We start from the raw sequence: 15,529 nt of genomic DNA, 5'->3' as shown, positions 1-15,529 counted from the left end.
CACATATACTCATTCAACTGTATGGAAGTCTGAATGACTTCTTAATAGGCATGGAAGGAATTGAAAAGCTTATCAATATCACTTGTGATATAGATTGTCAGTTGATAAATGTAATACTGGCAGATCTAGTTTGAGAGCATAACAAAATAAATGAGAATTATATGTTTGTGAGGCATAGATATTTCATAATTAGAAAACTTCATGAATGTAGGTCAACTTATTACTAGTTTCCCCATGTTTCTTTAAAAGGGTAGTTGAAAGGTACAATGTTATTTTAATATCCAGTTCATAGAGAGCTTGTTGCTTATTTTGTGACTAACAGGTGTTTAGATGTGTGTCTGCTCACAGCCTCAGCTCTCTGCAAGACAGGAGTTGCTCACAGACTTTTCCAAGGTGACACTTGAGTGGCCTCTGACAATTAGAACTCTGATAACTGAATTCCCCAAACAGGTCGATTTGTTTCAGAATGTCGTAAGGAGAAAAGTAAAACCCACCCTAATCCTAACTCCTGGGGATGAGTGATCCTGCGATAGTGTCTAGTCAGTTATGCTCACAGTATTTCAAGGGGCACAAGATGACTTGTGCCCATACTTTTCAGCTGATTATCAAATGTGTCGATGCCACTTAGTGGAGATCTTCATCGGTGTTTAGTAAGCTCAAGGCATGGGTGCACCTCCCCAGTGGTGAACTGACTAAGTAATTCTCAGGATATGCCTTTCAACAAATGACCTCCCTAGGAACATATAAGTTTTGGTCAAAACATTATTAACTGTTTAATGGATATGATGTCAGAGAGTTGATAGACTGACAACTGAAAATCTGGTTGATATTTGGCATATTTGGAAACACACTTATCCCATAAAGAAAGAGATCAATGCTGTTTTGGAATTCACATGCAGGCACATCATTTGTGCTTTGAGCATGTTGTCCAGTTTAGTGAAAGGGGGTAATGTCTTCCCTCAGATGAATATTAAACAATGAACTCAATGTAGGCTGTGGACATGGAAGACCAGCATGGGAATGCTAAACTCAGCCCTGAGACACTGGAGCTCCAGCAGCTTTCCCAAGTCACTTGAATGAGTGAAACATAACCTAGTAATGGAGATAAAGCATATAAACAAGATGCTTAGTAAGTGATAGACACAACCCAAATTATTAGTAGAGGCTGTAGTGAAATGTCCACCAGACAATACTGTAAGGATGTCAGGGAAAGATGCCCGCTAAAAAATAAGGGATTCTTATTAGAAATTCCATTGGCTGGTGATGACCACTAACAATAAACCTCAGAACTGATAATGATGTTGTAACCAAAGAGGAAAAAAAATATGAAATATGTTAGGTACATTTTCAAATATAGTTAAGACCTGAGAACTTTAGTTGGAAATACTAAATTGTGATTCTATTTAATCTTTTACTATTTTTTGACAGTGAATTCCACAAGCCACAAAGCACATTTTTAATCTAACAGGAAGGTTAAGCAAAGAATAAAAAGTACAGTTTCTATAGAAATAATTTTCTTTCAGGTTGCCAGAGCAATAGAATAATTATGCAAAATGAGTTATGTGCCACTTTACACCATGCCTGCAGATGACAGGACACACAGTATTATTTTTCTACAGGGCACACATACAACTTTGGCCAATTTACTCAGTTCTCCTCACACCTAAGTTTAGAATAAATGATGCAGAAATCGCAGTCCCTGGCATTAGAATCAACCAATTTCAAAAACAAAAGGCAAAACCATTCACTTGGCACAGAAATCCATGGGGAGGCAGAATATGAGTACAGTACCACATCCAGGTGTTCTAAAATGCCAAGTTTCAATATTCTCTCTTCTTACCACATTGGATTTCTCCAAAGAGTGATTGGAGCTCCTGGTTTAGTCTGTGAATTTGCAGAAGAATTCAGCACACATAGGGCCAAGATTTTGGTTTCTAAATCCTATGTTCTGCTGAGAGGAACCAGGACTCCTTGGAAAGGTAGCCAAGTCCTGTGCTGGACCAAGACAAGAAGAAGAAGAGTCTGGAACATCTTATTGTAGCAGAAAATAGATAGGTCCTTAAGGAGTCGTAGGAAACTATCAGTAGGGAGTCAGGAGCTCGAAGAGCTGCCTTGGCCAATCTATGAAAATCTGTGCATCAGAATATGCATTTATCATAATAGACAATGGCCCCGGATAAAATAAAAATACGTGAGTTGATCCTGATATTAACACACATATGCATAGGGGGAGGGAAAACGTTCATGTGACTGCAATGCAGCTAATAAATAGAGAGTGATGGAGTTATACAATCACCATTGGACACTGAAAGTAGTAAGCAGACAAAATTTGATGAAGAACAGCATAGTTTGACCCACCTAAAGTATCTACCCATGAATTACCTACAGAGGGAAAACTATGATCCTACAGTGGAAAGCCTTGGCTGGCAGCACTAAACTAAGTTATCAAAATGTGACCTTTGGGAACAACTGAGACGTCCTTCTGGATGTGGATGAATAGATTAACCAGGATCTATCCAGACAGTGGACCACTATTCACTGTTAAAAGTAGATGAGCTCTCGTGTCATGAAAAGTCATGGAAAACCCTTAAGTGCATATTTCTTAGTGAAAGAAGCCACTCTGAAATGCCTACATACTGTATGATTCCAACTCCAATGACATTCTGGAACAGGCAAAACTACACAGATGGCAAAAAGGTCCGTGGTCGCCAGAGGTTTGGGCCTTGGCATGGGAGGAACAGGCAGGGTGCAAGGATTTTTAGGGAAGTGAAAACACTCTGTATGACACAATGTGATGGATACATGTCATTACACATTTGTCCAAGCCCATAGAGCATATGACACCAAGAGTGACCCCTAATGTGAACTCTGGATTGGGGGTTATCGGGATGTGACAATGCATGTTCATCAAATCCCCCTCTCTGGCTGGAGAGGTTGACAAGAGTTTGGAGAGGTGGGCCATATATGGGGAAATCTCTGTACCTTCCCTTCAATTTTGCTATGAAGCTAAAACTGCTATTAAAAAGTGAAGTCTCAATAAAAATAAAAAGGAATAAGAAAGCTTACCACACCAAATTGGGAATAAATTGATATTAAGTGCTCTTTTAAACAATAACACACTGAGAAGTCACCAGTTCAAAAACACATCAAATGAGACATATTAAATATATAAAAAGTAATTTGGAATAAATACCTTCATCACTTGGCCGTCATGAAACTATTTTTTGCCAATTACATATCACCGATCATGCTGGGCTTGGCAGTGATCTGAAAAGCAAATAAATCTTGACGTTGCTAATGGTGGTTTTTCAGAGATGATGTGAGTTTTCAGGCTGGTGTCATTGAAGTAGCAAAATATTCATGTGGTGAAGTAGCAACAAGGTGCTGACGGTACCCTCCGTGAGTAGTTGTGGGACCGGAGGAGGGTGATCACAGGGAGAGTTTACAAGGTCCCGGCAAGGCCAAGGACCTTTCTCAGTGCTCTCGATGTCAGCAAGGCTTGCTGCGGAAGCCCCGCGGAGAACACACTTGATGTGTGATGGGGGTCTTTTTATTCTTCCTGATTTTCAAATTCCTGTTGGTAGTATTTTTGAAGATCCAAAGCCTTTCATCATTTGATTTAGACATTAATTAATCATGTATTTTTCTTGCTGTTGTAATAAAAATGTTTCGCATGCTGATAATGGTCACTGAATTATCCCGGAATTGTCGCTGAAGGTTCCTAGCCCGGGGTGGGGGGCCTTTCCAAACCTTTGAAGGCCATGTGTGGGGTGAGTTCTTTTGAGGAGACTTGGGTTGCAAAAGATGGATGTGGGTCTCCAGCTGTGAGCAGGGGCCTCAGCCAGATGCTCCTGTGGACTTCCTTTTGAAGTGTCACTGGGGACAGGCCAACAAGGACACAAGGCAGGGGGAACTGCTCCAGGTGGGGTGACGACAGACTGAGCTGAGTCTGGGGCATCGTGGGGAAGGGGACCCCCAAGCCCTGGCTGCTGAGAGGGCCCTCGTGCTGCTGGTCACAGCACTCTGAGGTCACAGAGGTCTCCCACAAGGTGGCACCCCTCAGGTGGAAAGGTCTGTGCTGGCTATTTGCTTAACAGAGGGAATGGCCACAGAGAAGAAACTTGAGGAAAGAATTTATGCTAAACATTCAAAGTGGCTGTATTTCTGCTTGTGGGCAATTCATTTGCGACCTTTAGTTTCAGCTTTTTCTGATGAACAAGGACTAGGTGGATTTCACAGATCTCTTTCCACTGTAGAATTACTGAGTCAAAGGGCTAGGTCATAAATGGAACTACGGCAGCCTCAAAAATCAACCATTTTAAGTCCCAGTCTAACATGATTTCCAGGATGTTGGGGTCCCCACGAGAAGAGTGAGGACTGACTAGTGCCATGTAATGGAAAGAGAAAACCATAGGGTCTCACTTATGAGTTTTAAAGTTAAACTTATTTGGACAAAATTCGAACTGATATTAGGATCTAATAAATACAAGGGTGAGCTTTGGTAGAAATATTAATGTTCCACTATGTCCTGTGGTAAAAAAACAAAACAAAACAAAACAAAACAATGATGTGGTAGGGTTTTTACATACTTTAAGAGAAGAAATTCAGTTGTTCCTAAATAGGAAGATTATTTTCTACATATTGAACGTGATCTTACACTCTCTGATAATGAATTTACATTACAAAATGCCCGTCACTGGGAAAGGTAGTCTGTTTGCTCTCCAGAAATACATACTGAGTATTTGTCAGATAGCCTCTTGGGGGCAAACGAAAATAAATCCAGACAATCCAAATTGTGTCATATAATCCCATTACATGATTTCAAGGGCTGTGTAGTAGATTAGAAATGAAGGACATGAGCAGAAATTCTGTTATTATGCTGATTCAATTTTACCTAACACTCACTTTTTAAAACGTGCAATAGCAGAGATCTCCAAATAAATGAGCTTGGCTGGGATACAATCCCTGTGATATATGGTAATAAAGGTCTCTGTTCTTATTATTTCCATTTAAATATATATTAGATTAAATTTCCAGTTGACCTGCTCTATCAATAAATGAATAAATCTAGAGATATTTCCCATGGGCAACCAATACATTAGATTATTTCTAATGTGAAGCATATGTAGAAATGAGATACAGAAGGGAAGAAGGGAAAGAGAGAAAAACCATGATTATTTCACAAAGGGACTGTTAGGCACCGTGGAATAAGAGGTTCCCAGCCAAAGACTGGCCAGTCAAGACCACGTTACCATGTTATCTAGTGTTAAGGCAAGAGCAGAGAATCCCTGGTCTCAGTCAGGTAAATTTTAAGTTTTACCCCCCAATTTTTTGGTCTTTGTGGTGAATACTATCTTGGTCACTGTCCATATCCTTGGATGTTCCTGGCTCACCCACCTGGCTGCTTGTAGCTGGCCCTTGTCAAAATTTTATAGCAAATTCATTACTGAATGGATAAAAAACCAAATTTGGATTTAATAGACCCTAAACAGTAGATTCAATGAACTTTAGAAATAGACAAAAAAGCTGGAAAGGAGCTATAAAGGGGGAGTGGGTGTATCTAATCTCTTGGTCATTCTATACCGGAAGTTCCATACTGTATTATTTCCAATGCCTGGATAACACCAGGCATTGAATTGTGCTTCACTGACTTTGAAGAATTAGGGCAGGCTTTGAGCTCACTGACTTGGTGGAGACCCCTTTGGTTTCTCTGGAGATAGACTATCTCTAGTCCAGAGATAAAAATAAAGTTCCCAGTTCTGTCACTAAGTAGTTGTGGGGTCTTAAGAAAGCTAAAAGTGAGAGGATATGTCGATTTTCCCATTTTCCAAGAATTTAGCAATTATCAGAAGAATTTTAACTATAGGTGGACTTGTGCAAAGGAAAAGTAGGCTGAGGAAAGTGGAGATGAGGGACAGAAATGGGGTCCCAGGCAGCCAAACAAACAGATATTAGAAGAGGTAGAGGAGGTTGAAAATGGGCAGGAGTCAGGCAGAAGCCAAGAAATGCTTGGAACAGAAATAAAGAGAGTGCTCCTCATAGGTCTAGCAGGAAAACAGGAGAGACCTAATGGAGAACCAGGAGGAGCGGAGGAGGGAGAGAGAGTTGGAGAGAGAGAGGGATGCAAAACTTGAGAGACTATTGAATGCTGAGAATGAACTGAGGGTTGAGGGGGAAGGGGGAGGGGGGAAAAGAGGTGGTGGTGATGGTGGAGGGCACTTAAGGGGAAGAGCACTGGGTGTTGTATGGAAAACAATTTGACAATAAAATATTATGAAAAAAAATAAAAATAAATAAAAAACAAAACAAGAGGGGCACAAAAAAAAAAAAAAGAAAGAAAGAGAGTGTAAATAACTGACCTGCTCTCTCCCTCCCCATCCCCCTCAGGCCCTGATCACCACACTCCCAGGCACTGAGTAGGACTCAGAGCAGGTGGATGCAACAAGAAATAACTGCTACTTGGATAGGCAGAAATGTCTTGGCTTGCTGGGTTACAGGGTCAACCAATTCCAGGCCAGATATCCGCAATAAATTCTATTATAACAAAATAGGCTATCAAATGGCAATTTACTGCACGCAGGGCTTTGATAAACTTTGTCATTTAAACTAAACATGCATGACTAGTTGTAAGAGGACCGGTAAAGACAAATGAAGGTAGACTTCAGTTAGACCACAAAATCTTTGTCCTATAAGCAACTGGAAAGCAACTGGTCCTTGACCAGCCCAGGAAGTCCACCACTGCTCATCCTTGAAGATGGTGGGTTCTTTGGCCTCACCCTGTGGTTGCTTCAAGAAGGGCCATTATTGCTACAAGAAAAGAAAGGAGAAGAAAATTCCCCACTGGAATGTTCTCAATTGCCTGGTATCACTACTGCGTGTTTCCTAGTCTGGAGGCTTATTTTATTATCCTGTCTTCTCCTTATTTCTTTCTATCTACCCTTTTTCTGTACTTTATCCTCACTGATTCACCAATAAATCAAATGAGGGCTTGTGATTTGTTAAACCCAGAGCAAGGCTCTACAATTCCAATGGTAAGTAGAACAAGGTTTCCTCTGGGTGGGAATGGGGGTCACCGTTACTGACAGAGATATGAAATGGGTTTGCATATCCCTGGAACCATGTGGTGACAGCCATAGGCAGATGGTGCTGTGGAAAAACATGGCGGGGGGGGGGTACAAGGAAGCAGTCAGGACACCTCTCTGTGCCCTACCTTGGGGAGAGCTTGTCCAGGTGAAGGAAGGGGGCTGACCAGGCAGAGGAAGCAACCAGCCTGTACACGAAGGAAGAAGAGAAACTGGAAATAGTTCTACTTTTATGTTCCTTTCTCTCCCTGAACCCCCTCCAACCCCACTTTTCTTTCCCTTAAAGTTACTTTTTATTAATTACTGCTCTCATGAAAAACATGATTATTCCATTCTAAGTGATTACAAGCATACTGGTATTTTAAGTGTGATTGAAATGCTTGAAATAATTCCTTATATTAAAAATTTTTAATGTTTATTCATTTTTTAGAGAGACAAAGCATGAGTGGGGAGGGGCAGCGACTCAGGGAAACACAGAAAAGACACAATCTGAAGCAGGCTCCAGGCTCTGAGCTGTCAGCATAGAGCCAGACACAGGGCTCAAACTCACAGATAGTGAGATCCTGACCTCAGCTGAAGTCCATCACTTAGCCACTGAGCCACCCAGGTGCCCTGACTTCCCTGTATTTTAAAATCTTGGTTCTGGTTTAGCTTATTTTGATAGTCGGTCTTAATGAGGCCTTAGCTAGAAAACACAGATGTGTAGATCCACACGGAAGCAGTGCATCATTGGATGCACTTACTTGAAATCATTTTTCAAAACTATCCATCAACTAGACCAATACTTTTGTGGAAATTTGGCCAGCATGCGTTCACGTTCCATTCTGCCTCACTTCCTTTTGCAAAACTCCCTTTTTCTTTTAACATCACAGGTAGAAACTGGAAAACCTAAGAGCTCCGGGGAAAGAACCGGCACCATCTCAGAACAAAGGGGGCTCAGGAAGCACTTCCGGCACAAGCCTGCCCACTCTAGAATTTCTCAGCTTTTTCTGCCCAAAATCCCCTCGGGTGGGCTCCAGTGGTGCACATCTGATCTCCTGGAACCCTGGGTCTTTGGGGCTGGCTGATGGGGTACCAGGGTGGGATGTTGTAGGTGTGGGGGGATGGGGGGATGCGTTGATGGAGGACTGGGGGCAGGAGCAGGCTGTGCCTCTGCACTGACAGCTGCAGGAGTTAAACACACCCGCACAGGCTGCAAAACCGGTCCCCCTTCTTTGTCCAGAAGAATGGGAAGCTAATGGGAGCAGGAAAGTCATAGGCAGAGTAGAGGTGGAGCCCCAGGGAAGCAGAGCAGAGGCAAGGTAAGAGGAAGGAGAGGGATCCTGTGTAGTTGGGTTCACTTAGGGAACATTACTGGTGGGGGATGGTAAGCTATCAACTCTTTTACAGAAAGGGAAGGAAATAGAGAAGAAAGAAAAGGAAAGGAGACAAAATGTAGAAGGAGGGACCGAAGAGCTGATCGGCGTCCAGCACCTGGGTGCCTTTGTAGGTGTTGTATTTTTAATTAATTGAAACACCTTCGGTGAAACATGTTAATCATCTGTAGTTTATAGCGAGCATACAGAATCAGTAGTACAAAACAAAGAATTGGTCCTTTACAGAATTCTGGTTTCTTTTCTTTTTAAGTTTATTTATTTATTTTGAGAGACAGAGAGAGAGACAGAGAGAATGTGCCATCCTCCCGAGGGACACAGAGAGCGGGACAGAGAATCCCAATCAGGCTTCCGTAGATCAGCAGCGCCCAGCCCCACTCAGGGCTCCATCTTCCAACCTGAGATCAAGACCTAAGCTGAAGTCAAGAGTCCGAAGCTTGGAAGCTTGACCGACTGAGCCACCAGGGGCCTCAAAATCCTGGTTTCTTATCTTTAAATGTTTTAGGCAGTAATCTTTCAAATTAAAGACATGTAGAAGACAGTTACGACTTCCACTACAAAGGTGATTAATATTCTCATAAACATATTATAATAAAAAATTCACAGAGGCTCAGAAACAGGAAGCAGGTAGCTGTTTAAAATTTATTTATTTAGTTTTGAGAAGGAGGGAAGCATGGGGGCGCTGAGAGACAGGCTGACAGAAGCTCCAAAGCAGACTTTGTGTTCACAGCAGACGGCCCCGGCCACAGTTGGGCTGGAACTTACAAACCCAACCGTAAGATCATGGCCTGAGCCAAAGTCACGTAACCGACTGAGCCAACCAGGTCCCCAGTAGCTGTACTGTGTAAACTTCCTGAACTCTTGTTCCTAAAATGATGAAAAACCACTGAAAGGCAAAGATGTTTAGTGCATGCTGATGAACTTGCCTTGCCTTTGGCTTTGTATACAATATGGGATCAGATATTTGCTTTTAAATTGTAGATTGTTTAGAGGTTTTTGATTATTTTACATAGAAATTACAAAATTAAATTTAAATGTTTCTGGAGAAACTAGAAACCACTACATTCTCAGCCTAAATATCACTGCTTTCTATTATTGCTGTTTATCTACATGCTTTAGACAGTCATCACTTAACACTGAAAATGTATGAGAAAAGGCATTCTGATTTTCACCAAAAAGATCAATACGAAGATTTGCGCAGTATAATCAAAACTCCACATTGGCTCAGAAACACAGACAAAAATAACGCCACTCTCTCTCTTTCTCTTTTTTTTTTTTTTACCTTTATTTATTTATTTATTTATTTATTTATTTATTTTTGAGCATGAGACAGAGATAGGGCATGAGCAGGGGAGGGGCAGAACAGAGAAAGAGAGACACACAGAATCGGAAGCAGGCTCCAGGCTCTGAGCTGTCAGCACAGAGCTGGACGTGGGGCTCGAACCCACAAACCACGAGATCATGATCTGAGTCGAAGCTGGATGCTTAACCAAGTAAGCCACCCAAGCTCCTCAAAAGTAATGTCACTCTTTAATCCCTTAAAATTTTGTTCCTAAAATGATGAGGCCCTCCTCAAAAATAAAGATGTTTAATTTCCACTGATAAGCCTATCTTGCCTTTGCGTGGAGTATGGGCTCCGAGGATTACCCGATCTGTTTAAATTCTAGATTTAGATTGTTAGAGTATTTAACGTATGCTGGATTCTCCACATGCGTGTGCATGCACAGAAAATTAGAAATCAGTGGACAGCCTAAAGCTTTGGGAATATTAAAAAAAAAAAAATCATAGGAGAGGAGAGAGGACACACTTCACACCAACCCCATTTTGATCCTTCGTGCCTGAAAGTCCCTGAGCAGTAGCTTACTACGGGCTGTGCTTTGAAAATGATGACTGCGGCATGTATGCTGTTAGTGTGATGGTCGTGGTCCGTGTGCCTTTAGGGTCATGGTCATGGAACATGTCACAAGAGCCCAGAAACTGTTGTGGACACCCGCTATGACCCTCCCCCCCGCTCCCCGCCAGCAGCCAGCCCTGCGGGACCATCACCCTCAGAGGTGCAGAGAAGCACATGCCACTCAACCTCGGCCTTCCCCAAGAGGAACGGGCCCCAGTCCCACCCCAGGAGAGCAGACCTCCACAGCCCAACCGTGGAGGCCAGCGCACAGGACAGGCGTACCCAGCCCCTGAATCGCCTCGCCCGAGAAGGGGTGCCCGCAGGCTCAGAGCTTCACTGACACCAGGCAGGGCACGAGCCGCACCCGCCATGATTCTGCCCTTGTCCGAGGAGAGGGGGCCCATGCTTGAAGGGCCACAGATGGATCCGTGAGCCTGGGGCAGAAATCTGGTAGTGGAGGAGGTAGGGACGAGAGGGGGAAATGAGAGCAGAAATAATGCCATGAGGAGCCTCATTCCTTGACTGTGAACGTCACGCTTTTACGAGGAAATAAAGAGCCCCTGACATTTGGGAACCCGGAGCAGGTGTGGTGGTCAAAGTGAGTCCTGAATTGGTGGGGGTCTGGGTTTGCCTAGACTGTGTTAGGGGGAGGAGCCGTGCAAGGAAAAGTCCAGCTGCTCTGGAATTTGACATTGAACCTGATAGAAAGCTGAGCCATTGAGCAGTTTTATCTAGTGAGGTCCTTACCTGTAAAGGTTGATTCGACCGAAATCCTTAATCAGAATAGCAGTGGGGAAGCTTACCATATTGAGAATAAATTGGGTGAAGCGTGTGCCCTTTTACTGAAATCGCAAAGTGGAGACAAAGCCCCGAGAGCCAGAGGGGTGGCTGGGCCTGGCCCAGCGAGCTCTCAACTTTTCTCCAGTCTTCTCAAGGGGCCTCCTATGAAGGGAATGCAGTGGATCCCCTGCCTCCACCTGGACTGCCCTGCCTTCTGGGGCAGGCACCCTGTGCATCTGCGGGAAGTTCTCTGATCCGCGTGGGGTCCGGGTGTAGAGGCTTCTTACTCTGCACTAACCAGCTGTGTAACTGACCACATCCAGACGTGCTTAAAAATGGCTGACACCTGCCGAGGTAAGTGCTTGAGGTTGTCTTCTTACACATTTTCTTGGGTTTCCAGTTCCCGCACCGTTCAAAGTTGACCTGTACCTAAGGGACACACACAACCAGTTAGGTACATTTCTAGGTGAGCGTACATCAGTGAATCCTACAACCTGATTCAGTCTCAGCCTGGTGTCCAAGGTGAGCACAGCATCATATGACACATGGGAGGGAGAAACTGAGATGCGGGGGGAGTGGCTCTAAATGGGACGTACGTTAAAAATGGTCCATTTCATTTTGATAACTTGCAGAAACAAATAAAATATCCTCTGCAATTCACCTTCTTTAAAATATGTTATTTTTATTTTTATTTTTATTTTTATTTATTTAAACTTTTTTTTTTTTACATTTATTTATTATTGAGAGACAGAGAGAGACAGAGCACGAATGGGGTAGGGGCAGAGAGAGAGGGAGACCCAGAATTGGAAGCAGGCTCCAGGCTCTGAGCTAGCTGTCAGCACAGAGCCTGATATGCAGGCCTTGAACCTGCGAACCGCAAGATCGTGACCTGAGCCGAAGTCAGTCGCTCAGCTGACTGAGCCACCCAGGTGCTCCAGAAACATGTTATTTTTAAAGGAAAGAAAATAAAATTTGTGCAGAGTTTCTTCTCTAACAATAGCACACATGGGAAACCTGTAATGCTGTGTATCGTCTTCCTTCCTTAAAGATATTTTTTATAAACAGAAGCCATAAACCATAACCTCTGGGATGTCAAATTTATCCTTATTCATATCCATGTGTGGTTCATACAGATGAAGAAGGCATTTATTTCATCCTGATGAGATCAGGCATTTTCAGGGTGATATGGCCGTAGACAGGCATTTATTTCATCCTGAAGCATGAGTTAAAGAACACACTGTCTGGAAAAATGATAAAGAGACATGGTCTTCACTTCATGAAACACTCTCCTGATCTAAAAATGTCACTGCCATTAAACTTCTAAGGACCCTGGGGCCCCCCTTCAGAACACAGCAGTCTTCTTGGACCTTGGGTGCCACTTGGGGTCACTCTCTCTGCACCTCTGACATCGTGGTGGTTTCAATTACTGAGAGGTCAAGACCCTTCCAGATATCCCAGAGTTGTCTTGTGCAGTGTTTGGTAAAGAAAGATTCCCACTCTGGTGGCATCCCAGAGGGTCAGTTTAGGAGAGAAGCTGGGAAATTGGACGCTGGCTTTTTGTGAAATTATTTGAATTTCAATCCTTCCGGAGATTAGAAACAAAGTCGGTGACATGAGTTCTGTATCCAAGTAGCTACTCTGGAATTATAACCATGAATACCAACAGGTGGAGTAGTTGCTACGTCCTGGTTGATTTTTAAAGCCAAGAACGTAGGAATGTTCTATTGCTATCGCTAATATTGGCCAAGAAAATATGGGCACGTGGGCAGTTGATGGCTATTTATTGAGATGATCTTGTCTCTACATTCTGAGGCAATCTGAGGCTACACATTAATTTGTGTCCCTGTCGCTCCTTAGACCAAGGCAATCATTCTGTGTCACGGCCACTTTGAACTGCCATCAAACTGGGCTCCCGAGATATTTGCTCTCTCCGTGGGATCACAGGTGACTTCAGATAATACTATAGCAAAAACTGTCTCAAAATACCTCCCAGCAATGCAGCGAAACAAAACCCCTTTATTCCCAAATGCCATGGCAATTGTCCCCAAACATGATCTCGTCCTTTTGGGTACATTGTTTAAAGAAATAAATAAAACAACAGGAAGCCTTGTTTTAAACTCGTGCTTTCACTTCTCATGTCAGATGCTATGCAAGGTCTTGCAAATCACTGTCACTTAGATAACATGTAACAAGAATGAAGGAGAATTTATGAGAGTGATGCAGAGAAACCAGAAGTCTTACTCTGAAATTTCCCTTCACGTGAAACAAACGCCAAAGGAGGATAGTGACTGTTCACTCCTGTCTTTACATCCCTCCCCACAACAGTGTTGAAATTAGTGTAAAAGCCTGTGGTAACTCAGGTGTGGCCCTCCATCATGGGTGAAGGCCCTCGATCCTGCGTCACAAGCCCACTGCCCTAACGTCAACATGGCCTCTTAATGTAACTCCTTTAGGTATTCTCTGGAAACCCGGGGAGGGGGGGGGCAGCACGGATTTCCCCCCCAGACTCCCTGAAGAGTGACTGAATACAATAACTAAAATGACTTCAGGGCTATTCTGATCCAAAACTTTGAAACACTTCATATTCTACTCTGTATCCCAAATGTCATGTGCAAGGTAGTCCATCAGTGGTTCTGCAAAGATATCCAATGACAACATTAAGACACTACAACAATAAAACATAGAGGCATTTCCATGATTAAATTTAAACTTTCAGTGTTCAGCCCCTCCTATTATCATGACTGTCACAGAGACATTGGAGTTTAAGACTTAAATCACCTTACAAGTCAATTTCTTTTTTTTTTTTTTTTAGTTTATTTCTTTTTGAGAGATGGGAGAAAGAGAGAGAGAGAAAGAGGGAGAGAAAGAGAGAGAGAGAGAGAGAGAGAGAGAGAGAGAGAGAGAGAGAAAGAATGCAGGAAAATGGGCAGGGGAGGGACAGAGAGAGAAGGACAGAGAGAATCCCAAGCAGGTTCCTCCTTCTCAGGGCAGAGCCCAACCCTGGACTAAAACTTACGAACTCCAAGATCATGACCTAAGCCAACACCACGAGTCTGGCACTTAACTGACTGAGCCACCCAGGCACCCCTAGAAGTCAGTTTATTTAGATTAGTTTCAGGAATTTTGTTTTTGCAAGCTACAATTCCAAAGAAATTAGATTCCAATTTCTAATTCTTCTCAGCCTGACACCCAGGCATATTGCTGCCTTGCTGAACGTTTAGGAAATTTGCTGTGGCGGCAGCCTTAATTGGTAGGTCTTGTTTGAGTCATGGTTTCCCCATGAAAAAACAAGTGTTTCCATTCCCTCTGCCACCAACCATCTGGGTGTGGTCCCAACATCTTAAATTTAGAGCCTCACAGTGATCTGTGCTCCCTGTCGCACCCAGACTTCAGCTGCTTTGTATTTTCAAAGGCACATATGTTGTTCTCCCCAATGATGCCTTAAAACCCAGTACAAGGAAAAATTATTTCTTCCCTCCAAATGCATGTTTGCCTTAGCTGCACCTGCTCACTGGTGTCTGTGTGGCTCACCAGTGTGTGTTGTGTTCCTTGCACAAGAGTGTGTGAGTGAAGGGGACTCACATTGCCCCTGTCATTTCAGTCAAGCTGTAGCAACCCGCCTTCCATGCCCCCACCATGGAAGTTCCCTAAAGTCCACCCTTTTGCTAAGATTCCATTCTTGTTTTCTTAAGCTGTGAGTAATCATACCTTTGTTGAGGACAAATAAATAGCCCTACCATCTCTTGGGTTAATTCAGGTCTTTAAGGAGTGGATTACAGGATGGGATTCGACATGCGAGAGATTTATTGGGAGAAACTTCAGTGAGGGTGAAATGCACTCAGGGCCACAGAGATATGATCTGAACCCTTGGAAATGGAGGCTGTCTTCTATGGATAGAATTAATTTTAAGGGAGAAGAGTAATGATCCAAGATTTGGCCCTTCAAGTTTACCACTTAAAGGTGGAGTAGATGAAGAGAACTCTAAACAGTAAGTAGGGAGCCTCCACACACACAAAAATATCCTATAACCAAGAGGGAGTGATGTCACAGAAGCCAAGAGAAATAGATTGTTAGCAGGGCCAGTTGCAATGCGGTGAAAACCAAAAAGCAACCATTGTAGAGCAATATTGAGACTATCTTGAAAAGAATAATTTTCAAGAAATAGGAAAGGCATACATTGGACTGTGGTCAGCTGAGGAGCAAATAGAGAATGTGAAAGTATGGAAGACCCTTGTAGATGACTATTTAGAGAAACTTAGCCATGAGGGGGTAGAGAAAATGGATCTGCAAAGAGATTGATGGCCAGGAGAGATGTGGGGCTTTGATTCATTTTGTTTATAGAGGACAATACTAGAACATGTTTACAAAGCTGTCAGGCTTAATCTGGAAAAGCGTGGAGA

General features: G+C 43.1%; 2 long non-coding RNA genes across 2 annotated transcripts; one reads left to right on the top strand and one right to left on the bottom strand.

Moving 5' to 3' along the window:
* The first annotated feature begins 10,460 nt into the window (after positions 1-10,460).
* On the top strand, positions 10,461-13,222 carry LOC115294349. Its single transcript, XR_003909830.1, has 3 exons — positions 10,461-10,947; positions 11,275-11,483; positions 12,987-13,222. It is a non-coding gene; the product is annotated as an uncharacterized LOC115294349 (long non-coding RNA).
* Positions 11,157-15,005, bottom strand: LOC115294350. Its single transcript, XR_003909831.1, has 2 exons — positions 14,838-15,005; positions 11,157-11,558 (listed from the first exon to the last, which is right to left on the bottom strand). It is a non-coding gene; the product is annotated as an uncharacterized LOC115294350 (long non-coding RNA).
* Between the last annotated feature and the right edge of the window lie 524 nt (positions 15,006-15,529).

This window comes from Suricata suricatta, chromosome 6 (assembly GCF_006229205.1).
Source record: "Suricata suricatta isolate VVHF042 chromosome 6, meerkat_22Aug2017_6uvM2_HiC, whole genome shotgun sequence".
Taxonomy (NCBI): domain Eukaryota; kingdom Metazoa; phylum Chordata; class Mammalia; order Carnivora; family Herpestidae; genus Suricata; species Suricata suricatta.
The sequence above is the reverse complement of the archived record's forward strand: the minus strand, read 5'-3'. Positions and strand labels throughout refer to the sequence as shown.